The sequence below is a fragment of the Hakea prostrata genome, chromosome 3, assembly GCF_041222555.1.
Source record: "Hakea prostrata isolate BN-2017 chromosome 3, UWA_Hpros_2, whole genome shotgun sequence".
Lineage (NCBI taxonomy): Eukaryota > Viridiplantae > Streptophyta > Magnoliopsida > Proteales > Proteaceae > Hakea > Hakea prostrata.
This window is the reverse complement of record NC_142602.1, coordinates 289,494-309,543: the sequence shown is the minus strand read 5'-3', so window position 1 is coordinate 309,543 and position 20,050 is coordinate 289,494.

The following is a 20,050-nucleotide window of genomic DNA, read 5'->3' as shown; positions in this document are numbered from 1 at the left end:
CGCATGTAGCGCATATCACCCCTGTTTTGTGCTACTTGTTGCTGAAGAGCCAAAAATTCAGCTCGACTGATGTGTGCATCAACAGCAGCATGTGCTCCTACAACTGCAACCTGCACTCCTACATGTGGCACCTCACAAGGAAAATTAGCTCCAGAGATTTTAACATCTTTGTTCTCCTTCTTCCCACTTGTACAATCCTCCCCCTCAAGATCAATTCCATAGCTAGTAATGATGCAAGTAAGGAGTCTACCAAATGGAAGAGCCCGATTGTGTGCCCTTTTCGCATACATCATCATGCGAAGAATTATGTAGGGCAGGTTGACAGGTGTCCTTGAATGAACACAATACGTCACATAGGCTTCAAATGAAGTCAAGCATCCACGGTGACCCCTACGTGGGATAATATTGTGTTGAACGATGTATGCTATGGCATGAGGGATTGCTTTTAGCTGCTTTAAGTTGACGCGGGTGTCACCCGTGTAGTTCACCATTATATCCCTATAGGTGACACCCACATCAATCACCTCATTAAACTTCTTCCTAGGCTCCCAAAAAATTAAACGTCCTTCAGTTGAGATTCCTAGCATACGACCTAACTCACCAATATTCAACACAATTTCCACCCCTTTAACATTTGAGATGGCATTTAAGATTCCCTCCTCCTCATTGAACCTCAAGTTTGAATAAAACACTTTCACCAAGTGGTAGTAACAGGTCGGAGGCAACTCAAGTATGGTTTCCCACCCCATGTCTCTAAACCGTTGTGCTACACCTCCACTCTCAAAAGAAAGGATGTCTACATCCCTTCCTTCTTCTATAGATTGGTCTTTTATTTTTTCATAATCGTCTCTCGCATTGTCATTGACAAACCATGATCTATCCTCTTTGCGTGTGTTTCCCTTTCCTTTTGCTTTCGACTTCCCTTTGTTCTTTGCCTTAGGAGCCATTTGTTGTTGACTTGCAGGTTTTTGCTGCATAGATCACAAAACATATTTGTTGTCAGCATATCATGACAATGAAACTAAACTATAACAACACAAATAAGGTTGTTACGAGGATGAGGCAACATTAAAGAGAGTAGACAACCATTGTAAGCATGAAAATATTGGGTCCACATATTAGTTGTTCAAAATTAACAACCATCCAACCATTGGCCTGAATGCAAAGCTTCACCCAACAACTCATATTAAAGACAAACATTTCTACACACAAATAGAAATGACATTTTAAAGTCATTAAATTAACCAAAAGTAGAAGAATAACATAGGAAAAGCTGAAACCAATCTGCAAGCCAGATTCTATGATCCGATTGAGTTTCAGTTCACCAACAAACTTAATAAAAAAAACAGAATAAGATAAGGAAAGATTTGAAATAATGGACAATGTGTTTGATCAAAATCATGTTGATCTGATGCCACTTTAGTTGTCTAGTACAACCCTTCAAAATATGAGTTTGATCCAATGGACTGATCTGAAAGTTAATAAGGTTATCCCACTAAGAATAGGGTTATTTGAAACAAACTAAAGACCCAATTATTAAGTGATTACCAATTATTCATGTGGCATTCAAAATCGCAATTAAGAGTATCAAAAACAACAACTTTCAGCAATGATATATGATTAATATGCTGCAAGAGAATCGCATCTGATCATAAAACAGTGGAGTTTGACATCAAACTCACAGTAGGACTCTAATAAATCAAAACAAAATGGGAATTACTGAAAACACGAAGGTTCACAACATAAACCAGATATTTAGCAGTGAAGCATATTTGAAATCAAACAGTTAGTTTTAAAGCTTCAGTAAATCCCTAGTCGAAAAATATAAGTTTTCATGCCAGGAAAGGAATCATAAGTAAGAACTGATATGATAAGAAGGGAACTGCCAAAACTAACTTCATAATCAACAGACAAAAGAGAAAAGAAGATCTATGGAGACAATCCTGTATGCCAAGCCATTTATCCCCCCCCCCCCCCCCCCCCCCAAAAAAAAAAAACAAATTATACCCTGTTTGCCAAGCTTAATTGCCACAAAATTCTTGAAAATAATTGATAATAGAACAAAACAAGACCAAAGGCTATACAATCTATCCACATGCCAAAATAAAATCTTCCAAATACCAATTACCTTGATTAGACAACCGTAATACATCAGTTCCATTACACCAAACTTCATCATAGAAGGAGTGCAACATAAAGTCCTAACTATTTCTGTCTTTGTGGGAGTGAAATGGAAAATTTTAGATTAATTCAAGCGCAAGTCGTAGTCAATTAGCAGATCTTAAAAACCACAAAGAAAATTTAAGAAAAACAACACTTTAATCGACTGAACAAAAGACACTGACAAAACTTAGGTAAAAAAACTCAAATCCACATCAAATTTTCTTCCGACTTGTCAACCCTGATAAGTTTTCTATCCTTTCGCGGAAGGACACCAAATAATAGCAGGGAGCAATACAAAGATCAATACAAATCCTAAAGATTCCAAACAGAAGTGAACCACATTCCTTCAACAACATGCTTAAACAAGACAGCACATTAAAGAAGAAGATAAAAACATCACAAAAGTAAGAGATCTTGGAATACGATATATAACAACTACTACTTGACAAAAGGGGTTTGATCAGTATCAACTCATATTTAAAGAACTGGAGAACAATGGCAATCTGAAGAGTGGTAGGTAAGTGCTCTCATCCAAAGGCTGGCACCAATAGTTCATTTTCTTAGAAACAAGCTAACCACGTGCATCTAGCATAGAAATTAGATAAGCCGATCTGGTAAATTCAGAAGGGACCACAATGATGCTGAATTTAATATGATGAAGAAAATTAACACTGAAAAGGTAATCTGTACTTTGGAACACTTTAAGTTGGCTAAGCACATTCAACCTACAAAGCCATCATTTGCAGCATTTACTTCATCAATAATACAAAGTCAAACTAACAATTTCTTTTCTCATTAAGACTACTGAGTTAAAAAGAATATGTAAACATTAAAGGAATGATTAACTAAATCAAGGCTGTCATTCCAACATCAATTCCCATAAACTCATACAAACCGACCAGAAGAACAGAGAAGCGTGCAGCCATATTTGCAAGTGGTAAAGGAAAAGGCATCAAACAATATCCAAACTACCATTTTACTTCCCAATGAGAACCTAAATATCCAGCTTGAATGCACTCAATGATGACCATGGAATCGAAAACCTTTACTCATTTGAGGGGCTCTTGTCAAATGAGTCAACATAAGTTTATCCTGCAACAATGGCATCTACAAGAGGGTGCAATAAGGGTGCATCTACTTCTCAGCACTAAAGGTACCATTTTCTGATGTCAATGGAACATGATCTTAAATGAACCAACTTGAATTGGGGCAATAAAGGTTCTAAAACAGGGAATTGGGGATCTAGGTTTTCTAGTTGAAATTACAACAGCAGTATTGATTGAGGTTTGAAAGGAACTGTTAAGGTTATTTGATCCAAATTTGGAAGAATTTTGATGCTGCGAAGTAGGTGTCTTAAAAATTAAGGTTCTGGGAATTTATGAAATTGATGAATGAGTGGGCCTGTCAAATGACAAGGAAGTATGGGGTTTGGGTAAGGGTGCAGTGGATACAGTTTGGCGAGTGATGCGTCCAAAATCTGCTCAGCCCTTAGATCTCCTCGTCATGACCTGCAAAACGAAAGCGTTAGATGTGGCCTGACCGAAGGCTAAGTCAGTTGATGAACTTCATCACAAACGGCTCTGCTAGAAGCATAGAGCTAAGGAATAAAGAACTGGGAAAGGTGATCTAGATCGTAAGCCTCTGATAGTTTACGTCTATCAGTATGTATCTGAATCTGAGTCTGAGTCTGAGTCTCTCAGTCTCTGTCCCTCACCTCGTATGGCAGTGAGGTTTATATAGAGTGTACCTTCGAATCTCCTTCGTTGGATGCACTTGAGCCTTCTTCGGGTAGTCGTTGGATCTTAACAGTTAGATCCGTTGAGCGATAGACTTCTACTAATTTGGACTAGTAGAGGACTCCTGAGATAACCTTTAGGTTATGCGATGATTATCCCTTCGATAATGATTAGCCGCAGCCGTCAATTTGAGTCTGCCATCATTAGGGTAATTAACCTAATTCATAAGTTGAATTAGGGCGTGCTTGTAGCTGAATAAGTTTTCTTCCTCAGCAAGCCATCTTCTGGATCTGGTTCGCTCGGGAGCGAGTCGATTCCCTTTGTCTCGACACGGGGTCGAGGGTCGAACCAGGTATGAACCCGGTTCGATCATATTTTCTCCATATCACGAGCCCCTCAGACCAAGCGTTCAGTCGATCCCAAGGGCTTGGTTTTTAACTGGGTTCTTCGTCAGGAAATAGTCTCTGCGTTTTCCATTAAATGTCATATCACATTTAATGCGGTGGTCACTTTTCCTCGAGCGTTGTGAGGGTAAGGCCACGTGTCTCATTGCAGTCAATCTATCGTGGCTCACGTAATCCAAGCGACGGTTTCCGAACGCCTGTTTTGGATTCGTGAGTTCAAACTTTCAAAACGTCTTCTAATCTCGATCGTTGATTTTGAATCAATCTCGATCGTTCAGATTCCCGAACACTCGTGCGGGTTCTTTTAAAAGAGGTTCATTGTCTTTGTAGGTTCCATTCTTCCTGTCCGGAATTTGAACCTTTGTCGTCTGCTTCGCGCCTTCCTGCTCTCAAGCTTTTGCCTCACTGAATCAGTAAGTTTACTGGTCTTTTTCTTTTTGTACCTTATTGAAACAAGTAATGACGGATAATAGGGTTTCTTTGGTATCCAGTGTTAGTAATAGTAGTGGTAATGAAGCTGTTGCTTCTCCTCCTTTCGAACAATCGGATAGTGATAACAAAACCCTAACTGTCCTTTGGAGCGAGTTTGCTGAAGTTTCTCAAAAAGGTTTAGAGAGAAAAACCGAAACTCCTTCTGTCCTCCCTGAGTCTGGATCTTCCAAGACTTCTAGGGTAGCTACCTAGTCTTCTAGGCAGCCTCAAACTTCCAGGTCCAATGGCGGACCTGGGCTCTTTCCCTCCATTTTCAAGGAGGAAACCCTTCTTTCAGCAATCCAAGATTTTGATTTTCCTTCCTCTTATCAAGTGAGGGCTCCCCATCCTAATGAGAGGGTTGATTCAACCCTTTCGGGTGAATTTTCTCTGTACATAGATGCACTGGAAAGCGAGGTTCGCTTTCCCTTTTTTAATCCTTTGTTCTCCGCAGTTATGAATCATTGGGACATTTGTCCCAGGATGCTCCTTCCCAATAGCTGGCGTCTCATCGTTGGCTTCTTGGGTTTGTGTTTTGAACTTGGCATTACGCCATCTCTTTCTCTCTTTGTGCATTTTCATGTTCTTTCTATCTCCCATCCTCTCGGATGGGTTTTTCTGTCCAAACGCAATAAGGCTGAACTTGACTGGAGGGGCAGCATCCTTGTCAAAGGAACTTGCCCTTCTAACCACAAAAGATAGCGCGAACGATACTTTTTCTGTCGAGCACCTCCCTCAAATCTTAACTTCCCGACCGTCTGGAGGCGGTGTACTTCTTCTTCCGAGAATAACCGAGGCCTTACCTTATCCAAAGAAGACAAGGCGGCCGTCAGGAAGATCAAATCCATTCCATGGTATCAAGAGATACATGGACTTGAGGTGGAGTATAACTCCATTCTTCAGTACTGGGGCTTGGCTCATTGTGAGCTTCTAACCATCATCTTTTAATTTTACTGAAGTGATACGTCTTCAATTCTGACTTTTGCTCTTCTTTGCAGTGCCTCCAAGAATGAACCCCGAGAACCTGCGAGTGAAGGCTACTAGGGCCGTTGTGACAGCCGAGCAATGATCGCCTAGAGCCTTGACCGTTGATCAAGAGGCTTCTGTTCCCTCTCCCGACCCCTCTTATAGGGGTATCAGGAATATCAGACCCGTGACTGATGCTTCGGGTAAAGGGAAGAAGCCAATGGTGGAGAGGTCTAATGTCTCCTCCTCCGCCCGAACCAAAAGGAGGCATGATACAGTTGATGCTTCCTCCCGCAAAAAATCCAAAAATTCTGCAGATTGTGAGGAGGTCTTCACCCCTCAGTGGACCCTGAAGGTGACCGACAGGGTGACTTAGGACCCTGAGAAAGCTGCAGAGTGGAGCTCCCTCAGTCTTGTTCCTTCTGATCGCCAGGAATTTGAAACCCTGGATGACGTTGCCCTTGTTAGTCAATCCACAAGGTACCGGTCTTCTTGCTTACTTATTTTTTCATAATTTCTTATGACTTCTTCTGATAATTTCCGCCTTCCCAGGAATGTTGTGTTGAGCTTCTATCAACACATGGAAGCATTGAGCCGGGTTGGCCGCAACAACTCCTTGCTGCAGACCTATGAAGAGAATTTGGCGAAAGCCAATTCTGAGATAGACCGGCTTACTGCAGCTGCCGAGGAGCTGCAAAGAAAGCACGAGGAAGAAGTGAACTCCCTCAAGGAGGCCCTTAATTCTTCAAAGGTGTGTGCTGCTGCTGCCGAGCGCGAGGCCAGGAAGCAAAAAGAAGCTGCCACATTGTTCGGTGACAGACTTGAATTTAAATGTATAGAGAACGAAGAATACTTGAAGTTGGCGATTCCCAGCAAGCCCGAGCACATCAAGCCAGAGCTTCGGAAGGATTGTGTTCGGAAGTACTTGAACAGCGTACCTTTCTCTGAACTGCTAGGTGCCTACAACATCCAAGCTTATCGCTTGGGGCAGAATGATGTTTGGGAGCGAATTCTCGCATCAATCCCTTCCTTCAATACTGCTCCCTTTCATGAGGTGTGCCATAAAGAGGTCTTCGGGAAATTAGGCATGGATCTCCCAAATTGGGCTCGGGAAGAAGATGATCCTTTTCCAGTTGACCCACAATATGAGGCATATCTGGCTGACGAGCCGGCACTTCCAGAGGAAAAGTCACAAGCCGAGTCACAAGCTGCTGCTAAAGAGGACTCTGACAACGTTAATCTTGAGGAAGGTTCTTCTCAAAGTCCTCCTGACCAAGGATCCTCGGGCAACAATGAAGAAAAGGCTTAGGGAGTTATCTTTTTTTTTTTTTTTTGGTAAAGATTGACCTCCTTGCTAATGAATAGACACTTCTTTTTTATGTTGGCCTTACTATTTCCTCATCTCCTGCTGAAATCTTGTCTTGAATAAAATATAAATGATAAAACTTATCACTTAACTTCACATTCCTCGACGAATAATAATCTTGTAGAGATATTATGAAGATACGTTTTGGAAAGATGCATTAATCTTTCCCGCCCCTTCATTTATTGCAAAATCTACACGTTTCCCTTCTGGTATCTGCGAAGTCCAAGCGTTTCCTTGCTTTGGTATACCATTCACTATTTCCAATGAATTGGTAATACATCCATTATCATAATGGCGGTGCGACGATTGGAGGTATCCCTGCATCGGGGGCTCGCCTCCACATGTTTCCATGTGGCCTCCCTACGACCGTTGATCTTGCTTGTTACGGATTTCGAAGCGTCATTTCGATCTGGGCCATTGGTTGTCTTTAGCTCTCAACTGTCGTCTTAATACCTGAGGCTATTTAAAGCCTTCGTGGGTACCCTCCATCTATCCTGCTATCTGCAAGTTATATTTGCTAAAGCGACATTCCGTCCTCCTGCTGCTTCTGTATTCCTCGTACTCCAACAATAACTCTATCAACTTCTGAACAAGTGAGTTTTTTGATTACTCATCTCTTTCCCCCTTTCCCCCTGAGTAAACTGCACAGTAGTAGTACTTGGGATTTAGTTAATCGGGTTTTTCATAGCTGATAGAGAACTAGGGTTTTCCCTCTTGTCTTTCGTTGTTGGATATCTGTACTGATACGGCTTTTCTGTTTATATAGTGGCTCTCAGGATCAACCCGAACTTTATCAGAGCGAAATCTTGTAAGAAAATCGTTCCGTCGGCGGTGGTTGGGGCCAGTGAGGTGGTTTCATCTAGTGAATCCTCCAAGCGTAAGGCGACTACTGTTGGTGAATCTTCAAGTCAGATTCCCATAGTTTCTATTGATGCCGTCCCTACGCCTCTTATGCCCGAAGTGATCGCTCGTCTTTCCCAAGAAGATCTTGATCACTCCGTTGTTGATGGCGCTGCTGACGCCCTTGCTGCAGAGACCGTTGGTGCACCCCCGAAGGAGACTCTTCGGGCATCTGAGGCAACTATGTTGGCGTCTGATGAAGGTGTGGTCCCAACAGGTGCTGCTCCTATTTCCAATTCTAGTGCTTGTTTGGCATCCTCCTCCTCTCCTTTGGAGTTGGAGGATTTTTCCACCAGGAAGCGCCGTCGAGTGACAAGTGATGCAGCTCATCCTTCTCTTGATGTAGCTCATCCTTCTCATCCTTCGCCCGAATTAGTGTCAAACGAGTTTGACAGAGCGTTGGAATGGTGCACTGCTGCTCGAATAACTTCTGAGAGCGCAGTTCTTTCCAAACTTCCAGATGAAGTCTTTATGAAGTCGCTGGTGATGTAAGTCTTTCTTCATTATCTTTTGATTCTGAATATTACTCTTCCTGCTCCTTTTTAACTCGGAAGTTGTTTGCAGGAGTCTTACTGGTAACTTCCACAACCAAGTGGAAGCAGCCTCTAGGCTCAATAGGTTGAGCAATAAAGTTTCCAGGCTTCGGGAAATCTCTGAAGCTAAAGATGCTAAGATTGCTCGCCTTAGGAAACTAGCTTGGGAGGTTGCAGGAGAAAAGAATTCGGTGATCGATCGTCTTCGGTCAGACTTGGATGATGTCAGGGAGAAGATCCGGCAACTGGAGCGAGGAGTTGGAAAGTCAGGAGCCAAAGGATCTGAAACGTTACCCTAAAGGCAAGCTGTCGTTCCTTTGCCCGAATCCCTTCCAACTGATGTTCGCAGAGCCTGCGTCTTCAAGTATTTACACAGTATGCCCTTTGTTGATATGCTGAATGCTTATAACTTGCGGGCGTGCGGGATGGTGAGAACGAAGTATGGGAATCAATATTAAGGAAGGATCCTCATTTTGATACAACTCCCTACAGTGTTGTTTGCCATCCTGAAGTATTTACTAAACTGGGCCTTCCTCCTCCTGACTGGACCAAAAATAAGATTGATCCTCCGCCTTCTGATCCAGATATTATGCATTATCTGGAAGATTCTCCTGTTTATTCTCCCTTGGAAGGATTCAATTATGACGAGCTCGCCTTGAATGCAAGTTTGGTCGAAGACCATACTTCTCCTGGACAAGCTGAACAAAGAGTATGAAATTGCGGAGGATTTTATACATACTGAAATGTTTTTTGTAATCCTCATTTCTCCTCTTCTTCTCCTTGAATCCATACCAATGATTGACTCATGTGTTTGTCTTAGCAAAGTTGTGTCGATCTTGTATGACTTCTTAATGATCATCGATGATGACTTTCTTTTTGGACTGAAGATTGTATCCAGCTCTCGTAATCTTATGTTTGATGTTGAGACCGGCCTCTTCTGGTCTTTTGAAGAAATAAGAAATTAACTTCATCTTGAACTTTGCTAGCCACTTGAATCTCTGTTGTACTAGGTCTTAGTTGTTTAGAACAATGCCTTTACTTAAAGATTTCCGGAGAAATACAATAAGTCTGAGAAGGAACTCACTCGGGTTTTAAACCGATGCCTTTACTTAAGGATTTCCGGAGAAATACAATAAGTCCGAGAAGGAACTCACTCGGGTTTTAAACCGATGCCTTTACTTAAGGATTTCCGGAGAAATACAATAAGTCCGAGAAGGAACTCACTCGGGTTTTAAACCGATGCCTTTACTTAAGGATTTCCGGAGAAATACAATAAGTCTGAGAAGGAACTCACTCGGGTTTTAAACCGATGCCTTTACTTAAGGATAATTCGAAAATTCAATAAGTCTTGAAGGAACTTACTCGGGTTTCAAACCGATGCCTTGCAGAAGGAACTCACTCGAATTTTCATCCGATGCCTCGACTTAAGAGATTCCGAAAAAATTCCATAAGTGTTGAAGGACCCACACGGATTTTCATCCGATGCCTTATAGTTGAATCTTGTTCTTGAATGTGGTGTATGATGCTCCCCAATCAAAAGATAATTTGTTGAAAGCCGAAAATTGCATTGATTGAGTTGAAAATGTTTACATCACGAACAAAATTGAAATCATCATCAAGGATAAATTTTTTTGAGATGCCTGGCATTCCACGAATGATCCAACTCTTTCTGGGTGTTGATGTTCTTCAGCTGTAAGCTCCTGAACCAACTGGTTTTACAACCATATAAGGCCCTTCCCAGGAAGGGTCCAATTTTCTTTGGTGACGCGGGTCGGAAGCTAAGGTGTTTCTCAACACCAAATCTCCGGCTAAATACCGACGATTCTTCACTCGAGTATTATAATGAGACGCTATCCTTCTTTGATAATGTTGAGTTCGTGCTATTGCCTTTGCCCGAACTTTGTCCAACAGATCAAGACTATCGAGCAGTCCTTGTTAGTTTGCTTTTTCCTCGAACTCTCAATCCCGTAATGTCACCTCCATTATCTCCACCGGTGCCAATGCTTCGGATCCATATGCTAACCTGAATGGAGTTTCTCCTGTGGGTGTTCGAACCGTAGTTCTATAGGCCCACAGTACGTTATGAAGTTCTTCGACCCAAGAAGCCTTGTCAGCTTCGAGTCTTCTCTTTATTCCTTCCAGTAGCGTTCGGTTAGTAACCTCTACTTGTCCATTGCTCTGGGGGTATTCCACTGAGGACATATGATGCTCGATCATATATGTTCCGCAAAATTGCTCAAATTGCAGACAGTCGAACTGAGTACCATGGTCAGTGACGATAATCTTTGGAATCCCAAAGCGATATATGATTGACTCAAGCACAAATTTCTCCACTTTTTTCTCAGTAATTGCTGCCAGTGCACTGGCTTCAACCCATTTTGTGAAGTAATCAATTGCTACTATCAGATATTCCCATCCGCCTGACGCCTTGGTGAATTTGCCCATGATATCAATTCCCCACATTGCAAAGGGAATGGGATCTAGAATTGAAGTCATGGTTTCCGCCGGGCGCTTCGATAATGTAGCATGAATTTGACAGTTGCCACATCGACGAACATACTCCATAACAGCCTCTTGGATCTTAGGCCAATATAACCCAAGTCTTAGAATTTTGTGGGCCAGGGCTCATCCACCCATGTGAGCCCCACAAATTCCTTCATGAACCTCAGCCAAAGTTGACTTTGCTCCTTCGGGGCCTATACATCTCATAAGGGGTCCAGAATAAGATCTTTTGTATAGTCTCCCATTCTGAATGAAAAATCTCGCCGATCGTATGTTGATCAACCTTGCCTCTTTCGGATCCTCAGGTAATTTGTCATCTCTCAGATACTCAATTATTGGATCCATCCAGCAACGCTCTGCTTCAATATAAGAAATTTCTTTCTCATGATAACTTGGAAATGTTATCTCTTCAATATAGACCAAAGGGTCTAGATTTTTTCCTTTGGCATTGGCTAGTCGGGATAGCTCATCTGCCACTGAATTTTCATTCCTCAAAATCTGAGATATCTTCAAATTTCGAAATTGGTTTTGAAATGCCTGCACTATCTCTTGATATTTCTGCAAGCGTGGTTCTTTAATACCATACTCCCCCTGGACTTGGTTGACTATAAGTTGAGAGTCACTATAAATAGTAACATCTGCGATAGATAATGCTTTTGACAACCGAAGTCCAGCTATCAGAGCCTCATATTCTGCTTTGTTATTACTTGCTCCGAATGCAAATCTCAAAGCATATCGAATAATAAATCCTGCTGGACTTTTCAATAGAATTCCAGCTCCTGCTCCATCTTTATTACTCGAACCATCCACATATACCTCCCAAGTGGTTGGTATAATGGGATCCTCAATGGTGGACTCCACTGGTGCAGTAGTTTCTACAACAAAATCGGCTAACGCCTGAGCCTAAATTGTCTTTCTGGGCTTAAAGCTCACCTGGAACTCGCTGAGTTCAACTGACCAAGACACCATCCAGGTTTATTAAGAACTTTACTGAAAGGAAAAGTTGTAAATACCTCAATTGGATGAGCCTGAAAGTATGGCCTTAGCTTCCTGCGGCCCATCATGAGAGCTAGAGCCTGCTTCTCAATCTGCGAATATCATGTCTCCGCATCTAGCAATACATGGCTCACATAGTAAATCGGCCACTATTTTTTATCTTTCTCACGAACAAGTACTGCACTGACCGCTGAAAGGGACGTCGCTAGATATAGCCGGAATTGTAATATCCAACCCTATTCTAACCTTGACCCTGACCTGGATCAACTGTTGTATTCAGGTCCGAGGACCCGAAGCGGTGGAAGAAGAGATTTATGGACCATTCTGATTGATGATCATGATTCGGAGACCGAGCCCATGGACATTGACAATGATACCCCTTGCTTAAATGCATTGTCGGTGTTTAAGGAAAGTCTGCGCATTGGAGGAGATTAATATGGTTGATGTACCAAATGACCTCCTGTGCACAATATGAAGGTATTCCTCGAAACTAGACTTCTTGATTGAATTGTGGAAGAAAACCTCACTCAATTTGACCTTGTATAGCCTTTCAAATCCCTACTTGAAGTTGCTGTTCTAAACCTGAGTTTTCTGCTGAAAATATTTTGGTCGATCATTTTGGTCGATACCATCAACCAAGGACCATCGACCAAAATATCCCAGTCTGCCAAGTTAATGATTCCATGGAATATTCCTTTTCTATTTAATATGACCTCGAGCCTTGAGCCTTTTGCAATCATTTTTCTCACCTGGGAACGTGGGGAGAGCTTCCCAAAGCAGCTCCTTGGTTAGTGTGAAGGGTATCTCATCAAAGACACTTAGTTTATCATTGATTCTTGTCTTCATCTTCCGCACTAAGGTATGACTCTTCATTCCACTCTCTACCCTACCCTTTTCTACTCTTTTCTATTGTCATCTTGCTGATGGGACATTTGGAATGGTGCTGCAACCTTGCAACCACCACTCCAAGTGCCTACTCATTCTCAATCCATGATTCCCTTAGCCATTCATTGATGCTAATGCTTATATCTCATGCCTAGCATATGTATTCCATGATTTACCTATTAACATCATACCATTTGATATCAAACTGAGCTATAGAGTGTATTATGTTCATGTTTAACATTACCATATGATTCCAATCGAATTTCTATTAGTTCCTCTAGCTATTGCATGCTATTCCTCATCAATGCAATCAATTCCAACTCATGCCATGATGTTTATCACTTGAACTTGATAGCTCAAATTGGGGCTTTTTAATTGGACCATTGGATTGGGTTAATTCCTTGATTTATAGTGTCCTACTACTGTTGTTAAGTATGCCTCCAAGTTTAAGATTGATCCGAACACTAGAAGACTCATTTCGGACCAAAATCCCCAAAATCCACTATTCTGCCCGAGGACAATTTTGGTCGATACTTTTGGTCGATACCATCGACCAAGACCATCGACCAAAGTTGTCGCTAACAGCAACCTTGGTCAGTTTTGACCCAAATGACATCCGATCTTCCCGACTTCTTTTCTAACTTATTACTGATGTTTGTTTAGGGCCTTAACAATTCTATAGGACTATTCTTGGTATTCTCAATTCATCATCAACTCATCCAAGGTAAGGATGGTTATATCCATAAACATATAAGTCATCAAATATTGAACTGTGCTTTATCCAAAGAATGAAATCTCTAAACTTCTTTCAATCATTATGATACTGTTACATATGTGTTAGAACAGTAACATTTAAATCTTTATACTTTTGTTGTGTTACTTTATCATTTTGATTTGCTTATGTTTATAATGATTCATTTCAATAACATGATTTGATTACTATTATTAATATGCATTGGATGCATGAGAAATGATGAGATTTGATGTGTGATTGCTTACGTATGACTTGGGATTGGAGGGTGTCCTCACGACACTTCGTCCTTGGGCATCGGAGGGAATAGTATGGGATGTTCTCCGATGGTGCCTATCGACACTCTCCCGGGTTATTGGATGACATACATAGGATTGTCTAGTTGTGTGGCTAGGTTCATCCTTGTCGTGTCAGACCCGAATCAGAAGGGCATTGAGACCGAACAACCCGTGGTAGTGTATGGTTGGATGGGCGCTCTAGGCCGGTAACCAATCCGGTAGGGGACATAAACCATGCTACGGATACCTGAAAGGGGCCATTTATTGGTAGAGTTGCATATGGATAGACTTGGGCTCACGGGCGCTCAAGACCGGTAACCAATCCGTGAGAGGACGTGAGAGCTTCCCGTTTACTATATGTGGATGACCAATAGGGTTGATGAGTCCGAAATCCGGGATTTCGCTGACTCTAGTGTGAAGGATACCGGAAAGGATCACCGGGGGTGAGGAATGGACGTATCTGAATCTGACTTGACCGACTGAGTAGATGACTTGCATTGGGCTAGGCTTTCTTGTGACATGCGCCAAGACTTGACCAAATGATGATGTGAGAGAGTGGTGACCGATCCCCTTACCACGGCTTTTTGATGACTTTATCGATCTTCCCCGGGCATTCCCAAGATATGGAAATGGGAGAGTGACTGACGACCCGGAGAGAGTACGGTGCTATGACTTAAAGCATGTCTACCTTAGAGACCAAGCATTCATAGCGTTAGGCTCATATCGCATCATATGTTCCATATCACATTGCATTATTATATGTTCCGAATGTGTATGATTTCTAATTATGGAATAACTTCCTTCTTTGAGTTCTTCGAACTCATTCCTTTTTGTGCAAATGTTTTAGATTACATTCCAGTGCACCGAAGATTACGATGGCACCTCCTATGAGGCGGACTATGATTCCACATACTACCCTCCGGGTAGTGGCGTCGGTGAGGATTCGTATATTGGAGCCGAGGAGGATTACTATCCGCACCAGGGTTAGCCCCACAGTTGTGCGGGAGCGGCAGCGCCAGGGTTTACTTCATCCGTCTTGTTGAGGAGACTACCATTAGTATAGAAGAAACCCTAGCATAGTGCCCCATTCCCCTGGTGTATTTGTGGAACCTTGGATCTTGTAATTAACTTGTTTTTGAATTATTCTGGTGACATTTGGATATGTAACTAACTTGATTTACTTCTTTTCCGCTGCTCTGAGAGGGTGGCTACCACACCTTCTCACCCTTTATGATTTTGATCACACTTTATTATTATCTATATTCCGCACTCTGATTTAGTTAATCTTATCTTATTCATGATACTTAGTATTAGCTGTTTTTACCATTGATTATTACTATTCATGATTGTGTTACCGTGTATGTGGGAGGCATGGACCTCAGATCATTGATCCTTGGACTGTGGATCACATCCTGGGTATTCCAAATGGGGTACCGGCTGGGTGGATGTGACAGTAATATTTCCCCCTTCTCTGGTCGGGACAAGATCGGCGGTTGTCCGAGTGCTTCTTTTAACTCCTCGAAAGCTTTTTGGCATTGTTCGATCCATTTTGCCTCCTTGTTGCCCCTCAAATCTTTGAGTGCCTTGAAGAATGGCAAACACTTTTCTCCATACTTGGAGATGAATCGATTCAAAGCGGCAACTCTCCCTGTTAAACACTGCACATCACGAACAGTTTTGGGAGCCTCCATATCAATCAGAGCCCGTATTTTGGCAGGGATTAGCCTCAATACCTCTCTGTGAAACCATGAAGCCCAAAAATTTGCCCGAGGAAACTCCAAAAGCGCACTTTTCTGGATTCAGCTTCATTTGATATTTTCGCAATACTGAGAATACCTCAGTTAAATCTGCAATATGATTTGCTTTTGTAAAGCTCTTCACTAGCATGTCGTCAACATAAGCTTCAACATTCTTTCCTATCAGATCTTTAAAAATCTTGTTGACGGCCCTCTGATATGTAGCTCCTGCGTTCTTCAGGACAAAATTTTATCTTTATAGTAGTAGCTTTCACGATCAGTCATGAAAGCCGTAAACTTCTCATCTTCCTTATTCATAAGGATCTGATTATACCCTGAGTAGGCATCCATGAAACTTAGAGTTTCATATCCTGCAGTCGCATCTATCAAGAGGTCAATCTGAGGCAACGGATAACAATCTTTAGGGCAAGCTTTGTTGAGATCTGTGTAATCTGTACACATTCTCCACTTCCCATTCGCCTTTTTTACCATTACCACGTAAGCTAACCAAGTTGGGCATTCAATTGGTTCTATGAAACCAGAATTCTTTAATTTTTCAACTTCGCCCCGAACGGCTTCATACTTTTCAATGGAGAAATTTCTCCTTTTCTGTATCACTGGTTTCACCTTCGGATCTATCCAGAGTTTATGCTCTGCGACAGCCCGATCGATTCCTGGCATGTCTTCAGCAGACCATGCAAATATGTCATTATTCTGTTGAAGAAATAACTTCAACTCATCTTTGAATTCCTCCAGCTGCTCAGACCCGATATAAGTAATCTTCTTCTCATCCTCGGTACACAGTTGAATTTGCTCCAACTTCTCCACTGGTTCGGGCCTTTGCATTTATGCTTCTTCCCGATCGTCTCGAACTTCTATATGTAGGGCAGTCACCTTCCTCGGGCCCTCCTTGTCTTTTAAATAGGCAACGTAACATTACCGAGAAATCCTCTGGTCAGAGGAAACTTGACCAATTCCCATATCAGTCGGGAATTTTATCTTTAGGTGTTTTGTCGAAACAATAGCACCTATCTTGGATAAAGATGGTAGCCCGAGGATAACATTGTAAGCTGGCAGCTCCCAAACCACCAAAAAATTGATTCGGACGGTTGTTTCCTTAGGAAAACTTCCAATAGATAAGTCCAACTGAACAGATCCTTCCGCCACCGCAGACGACCCTGCAAAACCATATAGATGCGTGGATGAAGGCTCCATCAAGTCCTCATCCACCTTCAGTTTTTGATACACTTCATAAGAAATTAGGTCAGCTGCAGACCCTGTATCAACCAAAACTCTATGCACTTCCCGACGTGCAATCTCTACCTTGATGACTATGGCGTCATCGTGAGGTAAACAAACGCCTCTTTCATCCTCCTCGCCAAAGGTGATGGAATCTTCACCATTCAGCTTCTTTCGCTTTTGCGTCTCTCCGGTTCCGACAAATTTGGATTTTGTCTTCAAACTGCGGAGTGATTCGGGCTCTGGTCCTCTAAAAATGGTAAGTATAGGTGACCGAGTAGCTTTAATCACCTCCTTGCCCTTCTTAGACTTCGGAGCCTCCCTTGATCGTTCTGAACTAATTGAACGATCCCTTTTAGGAGCAGCCGCGCGTGGCTCACGTGGCTCCTCCCTCCTTCTGCTAACAAAATTGGACAAGTGTCCCTGAGATATTAATCTCTCAATATCTGCTTTTAGATGACGACAATCATTTGTATAATGACCATAGTCCTTGTGGAATCGGCAATACTTTTCTCGATCCTGCTGCTCCCCAGGTTTCAAAAGAATTTTAGGTGGCCACTTCAAAATATTTTTCCTTTTGATGATATTTAGAATATCAGCCCGAGGAACATTCAATGGAGTATATTCACTTTTACCGGGAGACCTCAGGCGCCAAGCCTGAGATTTTCCAACCCGATCACGGACATTTTTCTTTAGCTTCTGCTTCTGCTCAGAGCCTTCATTCCTTATTGGAGACTTTGTTATCTCCTTGGCGCGCATCTAGTATCTCCATGACTTCGGCTCGCTTCGGCATCTCTCGTACCAACTCAGGCATAAGTTGCGGGCATATCCTGTAGTAATAACTCCAGGAGTTTCCAGTTAGTGAGTCCAGTGAATAGAGCAGTTTTGGCTACTTGCTCATCCAAATTTTCTATCTCCATCGTTACTTTGTTGAATCTTTTCAGAAACTCTCTGATCAATTCGCTTTTTCCTTATTTGACAGTAAACAAGGTTTCTTCCGTTTTCTTGACCTGTATTCCACTCTGGAATCGCCCTATGAATTTGCGCGCCAATTCATAAAAGTTTACGATCCCTCCAAAGGGGAGGTTCGACAACCACTTTTGTGCTACTCGTTAAAGATGAACCAAAAACCCTGCATAAAATTTCATCAGAATTACCTGAAACTGCCATGGTCTGCTGATAATAGCCAATGTGGGCCGTTGGATCTCCGGAGCGATCGAATGTAGAAAAGGTAGGCAAACGAAAGTTATGGGGAAATTGATATCCCGCAATTGGCTCGGCAAAGGGGGTCTTCCGAATGACTGAGTAAATATCCTCAGTCATCCTTCCTTTAGCCAACTGCCCTAACTTCTAATTGATGTTGGCCAATTCCTGACCAATCTGGGTCGGGTGATCTTCAGCGATATGATCACGACCTCGATTAACACGATCATCACGTGCTATTCGATCATCACGAACAGCCCGTCCTTCCCGAACATTCCGCTCGTCGCGAACTGCTCGATCATCGGGACCGGTTCTTCCGACAGTTGGTGAGTGAGTTCTCACCCCTGTGTCCAACCTTGTATTTGAATCAGTTGTACTTTCCTGCGGTCTGTCGAACCGATCGTCCCACCTAGGTTGATCGTCAATTCTCCTAGGTCCTCAGTCACCTTCACGAAAGTTCTGACCGATATTCCGGTCTTCAGCCAATCTTTGATCACGCGGTTGATCACGTGGTAACGCGCGCCTCCCTGGATCGTTATGGTCAGGCTCTTGCGGTAACACCACTCGTCTGGTGAGCATGCGGAGTGCTTGGCTCACCTCCAAGAGTTGAATCTTTACTTGATTCAATTGATCTTGGAATGTATCAGGAGGATTACGTCCTCCCTAACCACCATTTACTTCGATAGGATTTTGGCTTCCCTGGGGAACATCTGGATTATTCACTCCAGGGATCTGAACACTGGAATCGCGGTGTGCAGCGGCTGCTGCCGATCTAGTCACCATGGCTTTACAAGTCAGATTCCCACAGACGGCGCCAAATGATGCGTCCAAAATTTGCTTAGCCCTTAGATCTCCTCGTCATGACCTGCAAAACGAAAGCGTCAGATGTGGCTCGATCGCGGGGGTCGGGAGTCCACCTCCGAAGGCTAAGTCAGTTGATGAACTTAATCACAAACGGCTCTGCTAGAAGCACAGAGCTAAGGAATAAAGAACTGGGAAAGGTGATCTAGATCGTAAGCCTTTGATAGTTTACGTCTACCAGTATGTATCTGAATCTGAGTCTGAGTCTGAGTCTCTCAGTCTCTGTCCCTCATCTCGTATGGCAATGAGGTTTATATAGAGTGTACCTTTGAATCTCCTTCGTTGGATGCACTTGAGCCTTCGGGTAGTCGTTGGATCTTAACAGTTAGATCCGTTGAGTGATAGACTTCTACTAATTTGGACTAGTAGAGGACTCCTGAGATAACCTTTAGGTTATGCGATGATTATCCCTTCGATAATGATTAGCCGCAGCTGTCAATTTGAGTCTGCCATCATTAGGGTAATCAACCTAATTCATAAGTTGAATTAGGGCGTGCTTGTAGCTGAATAAGTTTTTTTCCTCAGCAAGCCATCTTCTGGATCCGGTTCGCTCGGGAGCGAGTCGATTCCCTCTGTCTCGACCGGGGTTGAGGGTCGAACCAGGTATGAACCCGGTTCGATCATATTTTCTCCATATCAGTGAGAAACTGTTATTTAAATGTATTTGTAATGGGATGTGATGAGTTAAGGTTTTGGGAAAATTGATATGTCAAAAAAGGATTAGTGTTCTTCAAACTAATGAAGAGGAAGCTTGATTGAGAATCTCCCAGGATTAACACTGTGAAGGACCAACTGGTCCAACCAATTCCACCTAAGTTTAGATCATCTCACGCACTAAACTGAAACTGTCTCAATGGAGGAAACGGGCATTAGTTGCAGCTCGCAAACCAATTTCATTAATCAAATTTGTTTTCAATAATGTACCCCCTTAAAAATTTATATGAAAGACTCAAAATAGTTTCCCATACAGAAAAAGAAATCCATAAAAGAATGAATTGACTAGGAAACTAAAATAGACACATAACAGTGCTGGTTTGTCAAGTCCTAATCCAAACCCACG